Consider the following 8,713-nt stretch of genomic DNA (forward strand, 5'->3'; position numbering starts at 1 on the left):
AATATCATTGATAAGCCCTTATAAGCTTACAGTAGCTGGGATTCTTGGCAAACTGTCTTGGGATTCTAAGTATTCGGGGTAGTGTAAATTCGACTGTTATTCAGGAGAATCATAGATAAGGAATCGTGTCCATCCAGTTCGGTAGGATTTTTATTTCGATTCTGGGGCTAGGGTATGACCTTTCAACCCCCTCGCAACCACCCTCAATTAAATCATGATCGAAGAAACGGCAAGGCGATCTCCTAGAACTACCAAACTCACCAGAATTCCTTTTATAGGCGGTTATTTAACTTCAGTAACTATGCCGAAATTTGGCACACCTACCCTAGGTAAAAAATCCCATTTTCAAAGGTACCCTACTTCCCCCTACTTTCAAATGGAATTGATTTGTAGAGCTACATTATCTCATGATAAGGTCCAGTTTCATTTGAAAATAGGAGAAAAAGCCCAATTTCAAAGCTGCCCCAATTCAAAGGTACCCCACGGGATTTACAGAATCTTGGCTTCCCAAACTGCATACTAACTCCGAACTTTATCTAAAACTGATCACTGATCACTTTTATAATTTCAATTGTATATGCATTCCTCGCAAGAATTATAACGTAAAAGCGAAAAATTGCTTTCTTGCGGAAAATCGCATACAAAATCGCAACATTATTCTTTTCTTTTATGGCAATAATATCTGCCTCCAAGATTTAGGTCAGTAGACACTTTTGAAAGTGGGGCACCTTTGAAATTGGGATTTTTCTCCTATGTTTAAATGAAACTGAGCCATATCATAATGTAATTTGGCTTCTTAATCTGTTTGTGCAGCTCAATTATATCACAATAAGGCTCAATTTTATTTAAAAGTAGGTGAAAAATGCCAATTTCAGAGGTACCCCACTTTCAAAGGTGCCCCACTTCCTCCTATATTTATTGAATTTATTTTTTAGTGTCTCCGGCATGTTTATATTTTAAAGAAATCATGAATCAATCAAAATTTCCATCTCTTGATCCTGGTTATTGCATCCCTACCTCCCTTCTTCACTCTTTCGCATTGGAATCTAAATTGAATATGTTATGACGTTCAAAAGAAGAAGAAGAGTGTGCAAGAGTAAGATACAGTAGACTCTCGCTCAATCGGCTCTTTTCACGTTTGATTTTGAAGCAAATTTGTTCAAATTCGTTGTAGTTCCTCTTGTTTTATCGTGATTTTTTTAATATTTGAGCGCTTTTTGTGGAATTTACAATGATTTTGATGCCCAAGTCTCTATAATTTGGATGACATTTTGCCCCATATGCCTGATTTAGCGAGAGTCGACTGTAGACATATGCAATATTCTGGAGAAAGAAAGAGATGGAGATTTTGTTTTATGAAATTTTCCTGTCTAGAAGGTCATCCAAGGGCAAAACATATTTGGTAAGTAAATAAATGTAAATGGAAATAATCAATATTTAAAGTATAAAAGTAGTTAATTTTTCTTGAAAACGGAAAAATCAAGGAGTTTTGAATTTGAACCATCTTTTGCCAACTTAATTTTTATTTTAAGTGGTTTCACATCAATTTTACGTTATTTAATTACAAGAATCAAATATTTTATTAACCATTTTGATTTCTTGATGACCAATCTGATTTTTTGCTGATTAAAATGCTAATTTTACAAATTAAAAATATTTCCTATGGCTCAGTTGGTAGAACATCCGTTTGGATAACGACATGTCCTGTGTTCCACTTTGGGTGAATACAGGAATTTTTCCTGTCTACTCGAGAGAAAACTGAGGAATTTGACTGTCAATTCCTCTGAGTGATGATTTCCGTGATAATTACAAATGACCTTGAACAAAAGATTACAAAAATTCTCTCAAAAACAATAATATTTTGCGTAATCAAAAAAAATTTTAGATTTTAGAATTAAGAGAATAAAGTAAAATAAACTTTTTAGTTCTTACAACTCTTTTAATACAGTACAGATTATAAACTTTAAAAAAATATATGAAAAATCTTTAAATTTTTGAATAGGGGGAGGTGGGGCTACTTTGAGCTACGGAGCTACATAGATAAACGATTTTTTTGCAGAGTTCTAAAGGAAACTAAAGGAATGTAATTTGGTTCTATAAAAAAAAATGTGAAACTTAATTTAATTAAGATAAAGTCTAGTTTCCTTTAGAGATTAGCGAAAAAATCGTTTATTAATGTAGCCCCGACTATTGGACGATTCTACATGAACTAAAGCGTGTCCACTACAAGATTGTTCCCAAGAATAATGCTTTGAAAATGAAGCCTACATAACATTAAAAAAAGAAAAATATTTTTTGAAATTTAAATTCATTTTAGATTTATTAGATATATTATTTTTTTTATTTAAGTATTTTAATGGCGAAATCTCGTATCTTCTTCTTGAGTCCTTTGAGGAGAAACCAGTGCTAACACAATTTGAAATTTTGGAAATATAAAATCAACATCAAACAGAAAAAGGTGGCAAAGCGTCCCATACTTTGCGAAATGTTCCAACTTGTGATTTAGATGATATAATTCGAAAATACTTTCGCAACATTTACCGATTCACAATCAATTCATACATTACTTAAAAGATTTCACAAAATAGCTTAGGAGTCATAAAATAAATTTTCTGATAAAAATTATTTATCAGTTGTGAATCACTTCATTACCAATTCAGAGTCGATTTAAACTTGTTTAAACTTGTCAGACACTGCAAGACCTTTCCAAAGATAGCAAGTACGATACCATTTGGTTGAGAAATACGCTTTCTAGAGCCTTTAAAACATTTGACCTTGAAAAACCGTTATTAATGTAAGCAGTGATAAATCGATCTCAAAATTGGGACATCTAAAAGAATTGCAATTTCAAAATTAATAGTTCAATATTATCTACATCACTATTCGGTGCTAAAATATTGAATTTCTTTTGATTTTTTATAGCATTCTTAAATCAGGATTAAGAACAAGGTTGATAAAGTTTCAATATTTTGATAATATGAATAATGAGAATAAGATCACACGTTTTGAAGCAAAGACATTGTAGAATTACTTTTAACAGAATTGAGTTTAATGCTTTAAAGGGTTCACTTTCAGTTTTTTTATTACTATTTATTATCAAAATATTTAGTACTTAAAACGTCGTTTTTTTGTACTATTTAAGATCAGGCCTTCAATTGTATGAGGAAAGGTACGGTACCTTCAGACGACTCAAGCTTCGGACAATTTTTTTTTGAAGTTCCTAATGAATGTGACTCATGGCTCTTTACAGGAAAAGTGAAGCAGCATACACAGGCATAGCACTAGGGTAAAGTGATATAATTTGGAATTAGTGTTACAAGTTGGACAATTCGCCGGTACAATTTGAACATGGGTTTTTTCTTGATAAATACAGTACAAAATTTGTTTTGTACTGTATTTTAACAAAACTAGTTGTTAAAATACAATATTGCTATGCATCAGATGCGTAAAAAGGACCTTGTAAAAAAATGTAGTTGTCCGAAGTTTGCGTCATCTCAACCGATCGCACTTGTTTTTTCTGACCTTCTGACCGAAATTAGTTTCTCCAGAAAATAAATCGGAAAACTGTAATTAATTTCACGGGCCAAGAAAGTTTGCAAAAAGAGGTTTTAATTTTTCGTTTTAATAAAAAAAGTTTAAGGTTTAGAAGCTTTCAATTTCGATGTTTGATTCATGATCGTGTTATCGATTTCAGCGTCACTAGCGGCGGTTATGTGAAGTTGTTATGCTCAGAGAAGCTGTAATACTTCATAAGCCCGATTGTTATAGCATTATATCGTGGTATCCGGTGAATATTGAACCGTAATCGAAAATTTTAAGTCAATATCTCTTACCGTTTTACGTCCAGACGAACGACTGGTAAAACCGATAAGGTAAGATTGGGTAATTCTGAATCATATCTATTTTGAACTTTTAAGATTTTATGACTGTTTCAGGTGGACAAAGAGAAAAGGAAAATCACGAGGAAGTACAAGACTTTACATTCAAGAGTACTTCTTCGTTGCTTTTTCCTTTTGCTGTCTAAAACTGTTAGGAAATCTCAAAGTTCCGAACTAGACATGGTTCCTGATTACCGCATCATATGCCCTAGACCAGAGGTGTACAAGAACCGTTTGAAAACGAACAAACGTGAAATGAAACTTGTACGTCAATGGTCAAAACGCTACCTGAATAAACTTATTTTGACGTTTATTCGATTTCAAACGGTTCTTGCACACCCCTGCCCTAGCACACTTACGACTTAAGCCGAGAGACGGCTTAACGTAATTATAATCAATATAATGATTAGACTACGTTTGCATAAGTTTCTGACTAATCCGTCTCTCGGCTTAAACCGAGAAACCGACCCAGTTAGTGATAAACTGATAGGAATTTAGTCAAATCGTTATTTTGATTATAATTAGGGGAAAGTGCTATCCCTTCGAACGTTCATGCCTTCGAATAATGTGAATTTCTTTTGTTTTTCGTAAGAGATTTACACTAAATTATCATGGAATTATCAACAATTGATGATAAGCCAACAAATATTTAATAGAAATGTGTAAGTCTCTTAGGAAAACTAAAAGAAAATTCACGTTATTCGAAGGCATGAACATTCGAAGGGAGAGTACTTTCCCCTACGTTAAGCCGTGTATCGGATTAAGTCGTAATTGTATCTAGGGAATTACCCTACTTTATGGATTTTATCATTATAATCTTTAACTTATTAACCGTCTTTGCACTAAGTTTGGGACAGATCGGACGGGGTTGGGTGTTAGCCTGGCTCACAGAAGCTGGGACGTGTAAAGAATCTCAGTCAAAACTGTCTCGCGGAAGGAACATTAACGGTTGTACACTCGAGATCTCGTTGACCACGAGATCATACACTGTCAGGGACACTTGGCTGGCTTGAACTCAATGGCCGACTTGGAGGACTTCCAAACTCGCACTATCTCACTCAGACACTTGAGCAAGAGACTTAAGATCTCTCCCCAAGCATCTGTCACGAGTTGTGAGATCTATTTCAAAACTTTCACGTAGGCGGCAATTGAATTGTAATCGATCCGGAAATGTTGATGTCAACCTTGTCACGTGCTTCTCAGCCAATTGCATCACATCTCACCACCTCTCCCATGGGCTCTAAATTGGCTCTCTTTGCAAATAGCCATGTGCTCCAGTCAGCATTAGATACAAATTGATTCAATTTCTCTTTCCGATCTCTCTGTGAGCATGATCATTAAATTTACAAAACAATCAATGGCTGTCGAGAGGAATCCCGGAAGGTCAATTTTGGATTAATTCATCTGACGTGTGATATTTTTTATTTTTACTCCCATCAACGCTCTTTAACTCCGCTGAGACATTTCTCTGATAGTTTGTTGAGCGCTCGTGGAAGTAGTAAAAGTGATATGATTACCACTTTTATTAATTGATTGTGAGTTAATGTAGCACAATTTGCATAATTTGCTAAAATAATGATAGTGTTTTGACTTTAAAATAATTTTTATGCAAAGATATAAAAATCAAAAAGTGCAATTATTGGTATTGCAGAAATATTAAAATTGTGTAAGGTAAAGTGCCCTCATGTCGACTGGTTCCTTAATTCGACCGGTAGAGTTATTTATTCAATTTGTTTATATTTGCACTAATATTTGGCGTATGATCTAACATTAATAGGTCAATTATTCCATAAATAAATACGAATCAGTGACAATTTTATAGAAATTCACCATTAAAACATTCAAATATTGACCACCGGTCGAGTCGAATAACTGGTCGACTCGAGGGCACTTTACCTTTTCTTGTGAAAACAATAACACTTCAACTTTAATTTAATTTGAAATGCAATAAAATTAGTCTATAAATTGTCTACAATACTTTAGGAATAAACTTTTAAATTTTGAAATAGGTCGCCTAATTGTAAAAAGATAATCCAGATTATCAACCGGTATTCCGTTAGATCCGTTATTCAAAAATTAGTTTTTACGAGCGCCTCTAGGGGCAGTCTCACGAACTTATATTGATCTAAAATGTTTTATTTTTGTTCTAAACTCTTTTATGGGAAAAATCAATAATTACAAAGGCAGATTTGAGACATCAAAATGAGTAAATTTAATCAATCATGTCTATTTACGTAACTCCTACATGCAAATATTTATTTTCATTTTTTTGCATATGGAATAGACTCAAACTGGTCTACAACAAATGATAATTTAAACAGAGCGTATCATTTCACTTTTCTGTTGAAATGAAAAGTGAACATCATGTCACTGTTTCTTAATTTTCACTTTGCAACCTTCAGAAAGCTTCACTTGGCAGATTTCAAGGGATTATAGATATAGATTAATAAAATTTTAATAATCTTGAAAACTTATCCAAATACATTAAACTGTTTTAATAATATTGATTGGAGATTTTTTTGTATAAAAATACTTGTTTTAAGAAAGTCTGCATATTCGGATATTTTACAATCTGGCAAAATGCATAATGAATGAAGCATTAAATTTTTTATGTGTTTCTTACTTTTTAATTGACAATCAAGTGCAGAGGGGAAATGAAATACATGTTCACAAGGAACTATGAAGAATAGAAGTTTCCCCTGTTGAAGATTTCTAATAAATTTAAATTGAATTGAAATTAAATTAAATGTTATAAAAAAAATAATTTAAAAAAAGATTAAAGATACAGCTAAAGGGGCGGATAATGTGATTGAAAGAAGCTTACGGAAAATTTTTTGATATAAATTTTTAAAGTATAGAAGAAGTATCATAGGGAAATGATATAATATCTCCCAGGGAAGTCTTTCCTCAAAATTTAGTACATTTTATTCTGTCTGTTAATTTATTATTTAAGAGATGCCTCTTGGCAAATAGTTCTCTGGAAATGTCTCTTCTAACTTCAAAGAGAAAATTAGCAGGATTGCAATTTTTCTATTGTAGCATATTGCAATAGAAAAATAATTAGACTTTGCGGTTTATGTTTCAGCAATACAAAAAATAATTTTGAATTTTGTAAACTGCTAATTAAATTGTTATTAGGCTTCTTTGCAACCGCAATTTTGAGGTGATGTTACTGAATATTCCTTGCTTTTGCAAAATTTGTACTTCAAAAGGAACTCTGAATAGTTCATAAAATTCTGAAATAGAAAGAACAATATGCTATAGAAGAACTGATAAGAGAAGTTGTAATTGTAACGAGAGGAGAACCTCTTGCCGGATACACCAGAGACCAAAAACCAATTTCTTCGCCAAATAAGTCTAAAAGAATAGATTTTGCAAAAAAGAAAACAAGAATTCTTCAGTTCTCAAAATCAGAAAAGATATACCTATTTTAACTACTGAAGAATTCTTCAGTGTTCAAAATCGGTATTTTTATCTCTAAAATCCGCTTTTTTAAAACTTTCTTTTGAAAAAAGCCAAAAAGAACGAATTTTAGAAACAAGAAATGCCGATTTTGACGGTTGATGAATTCTTCAGTGGTCAAAATCTATATTTCCTTTCCGATTTTGAGCACTGAAGAATTTTTTAAAAGTCGAAATCGGTATTTGTTGTCTCTAAAATTCGTTGTTTTCGACTTTTTTGAAAGAATTCTAAAGAAATAATTTTAGAATTAAAAAAATAACGGTTTTGACCGCTTAAAAATTCTTCAGAAGGTAAAATCGGTATTTTTTTTCGGATTACCGAAGAATACTTCGGTGGTCATAATAGACACTTTTTGTCTCTAAAAATCGTTATTTTTTTAATTTTGAAAGAATTTCAAAAGAACGAATTTTAGATAGAAAAAATACCGATTTTCACCACTGAAGAATTTTTCTTTAGAAAAAATCGGAAAAGAATTTTAGAGACAAGATGTACCGATTTTGGCCACTGTTACATCTCAAGAAATAGCAATATATCGGTCATTCTAATTAATAGGGACATAAGAGATCGCATAAATAAAATAATTAATTTCCTTCCTATTTATATAGGAATTGTTATGAATTCAGAATTTTTGCCGTTTTGGCTTTTAAAATATGTTTTTTCCTGAATAAAAACAGAAAAATGTCTTTGTAAATAAAATTAATGGACTGGAATAGGTAGGTGTCTTGGGACAAACTTAAAACAAGTTGGTATCTTATTTTATAAAAAATTAAAAAAAGACAAATCATTTTTATATCCTTTTGATTTTATGAAATTTTCCTGATCTAAAAGATGTGCCGTTGTCATAAAATTAGATTATAGTTATCAAGAGAAGGCTGATAAAAAGATTTAAACAGATTTAAACAGATTTGAATTCCTCATTTAAGTAAAATTGCTAGTCGATCAATCATCCCTTCTGGTAAAACGCTTTTGTATCCTAATCTGTTTATTACAGCGGCTAAAGAGCCAGTTCAATCCCAATATTATGCAGTTTTGTTTAATTTTTGACTTTCGGTTTTGCGGACTCAAAATACACTTAAGTCCCGGCGTTATGCACTTTGGGATTATGCACCTGACGAGATTATGCACATACAATTATGCAAATTTGCCTATCATTAGGAGTCAATTTTTGAAATTATGTTTGAAATACGCCCCAATGTATACTATTTTGTGACGCGGAAAATTTGAAAACATTGTGCTTCTTTTGCAGAATGGAACTTTAGTTTCTTTTGTTAAGGTAAAATTTTTAAATATTCTAACCATTTAATGAAGAACTCTGGCCAAAAAGTACTGTTTGTTAATGCATTTCTTTTAAACAGTTGAATCTTTTTGTATTA

The sequence above is a fragment of the Phlebotomus papatasi genome, chromosome 1 (assembly GCF_024763615.1).
Source record: "Phlebotomus papatasi isolate M1 chromosome 1, Ppap_2.1, whole genome shotgun sequence".
Taxonomy (NCBI): domain Eukaryota; kingdom Metazoa; phylum Arthropoda; class Insecta; order Diptera; family Psychodidae; genus Phlebotomus; species Phlebotomus papatasi.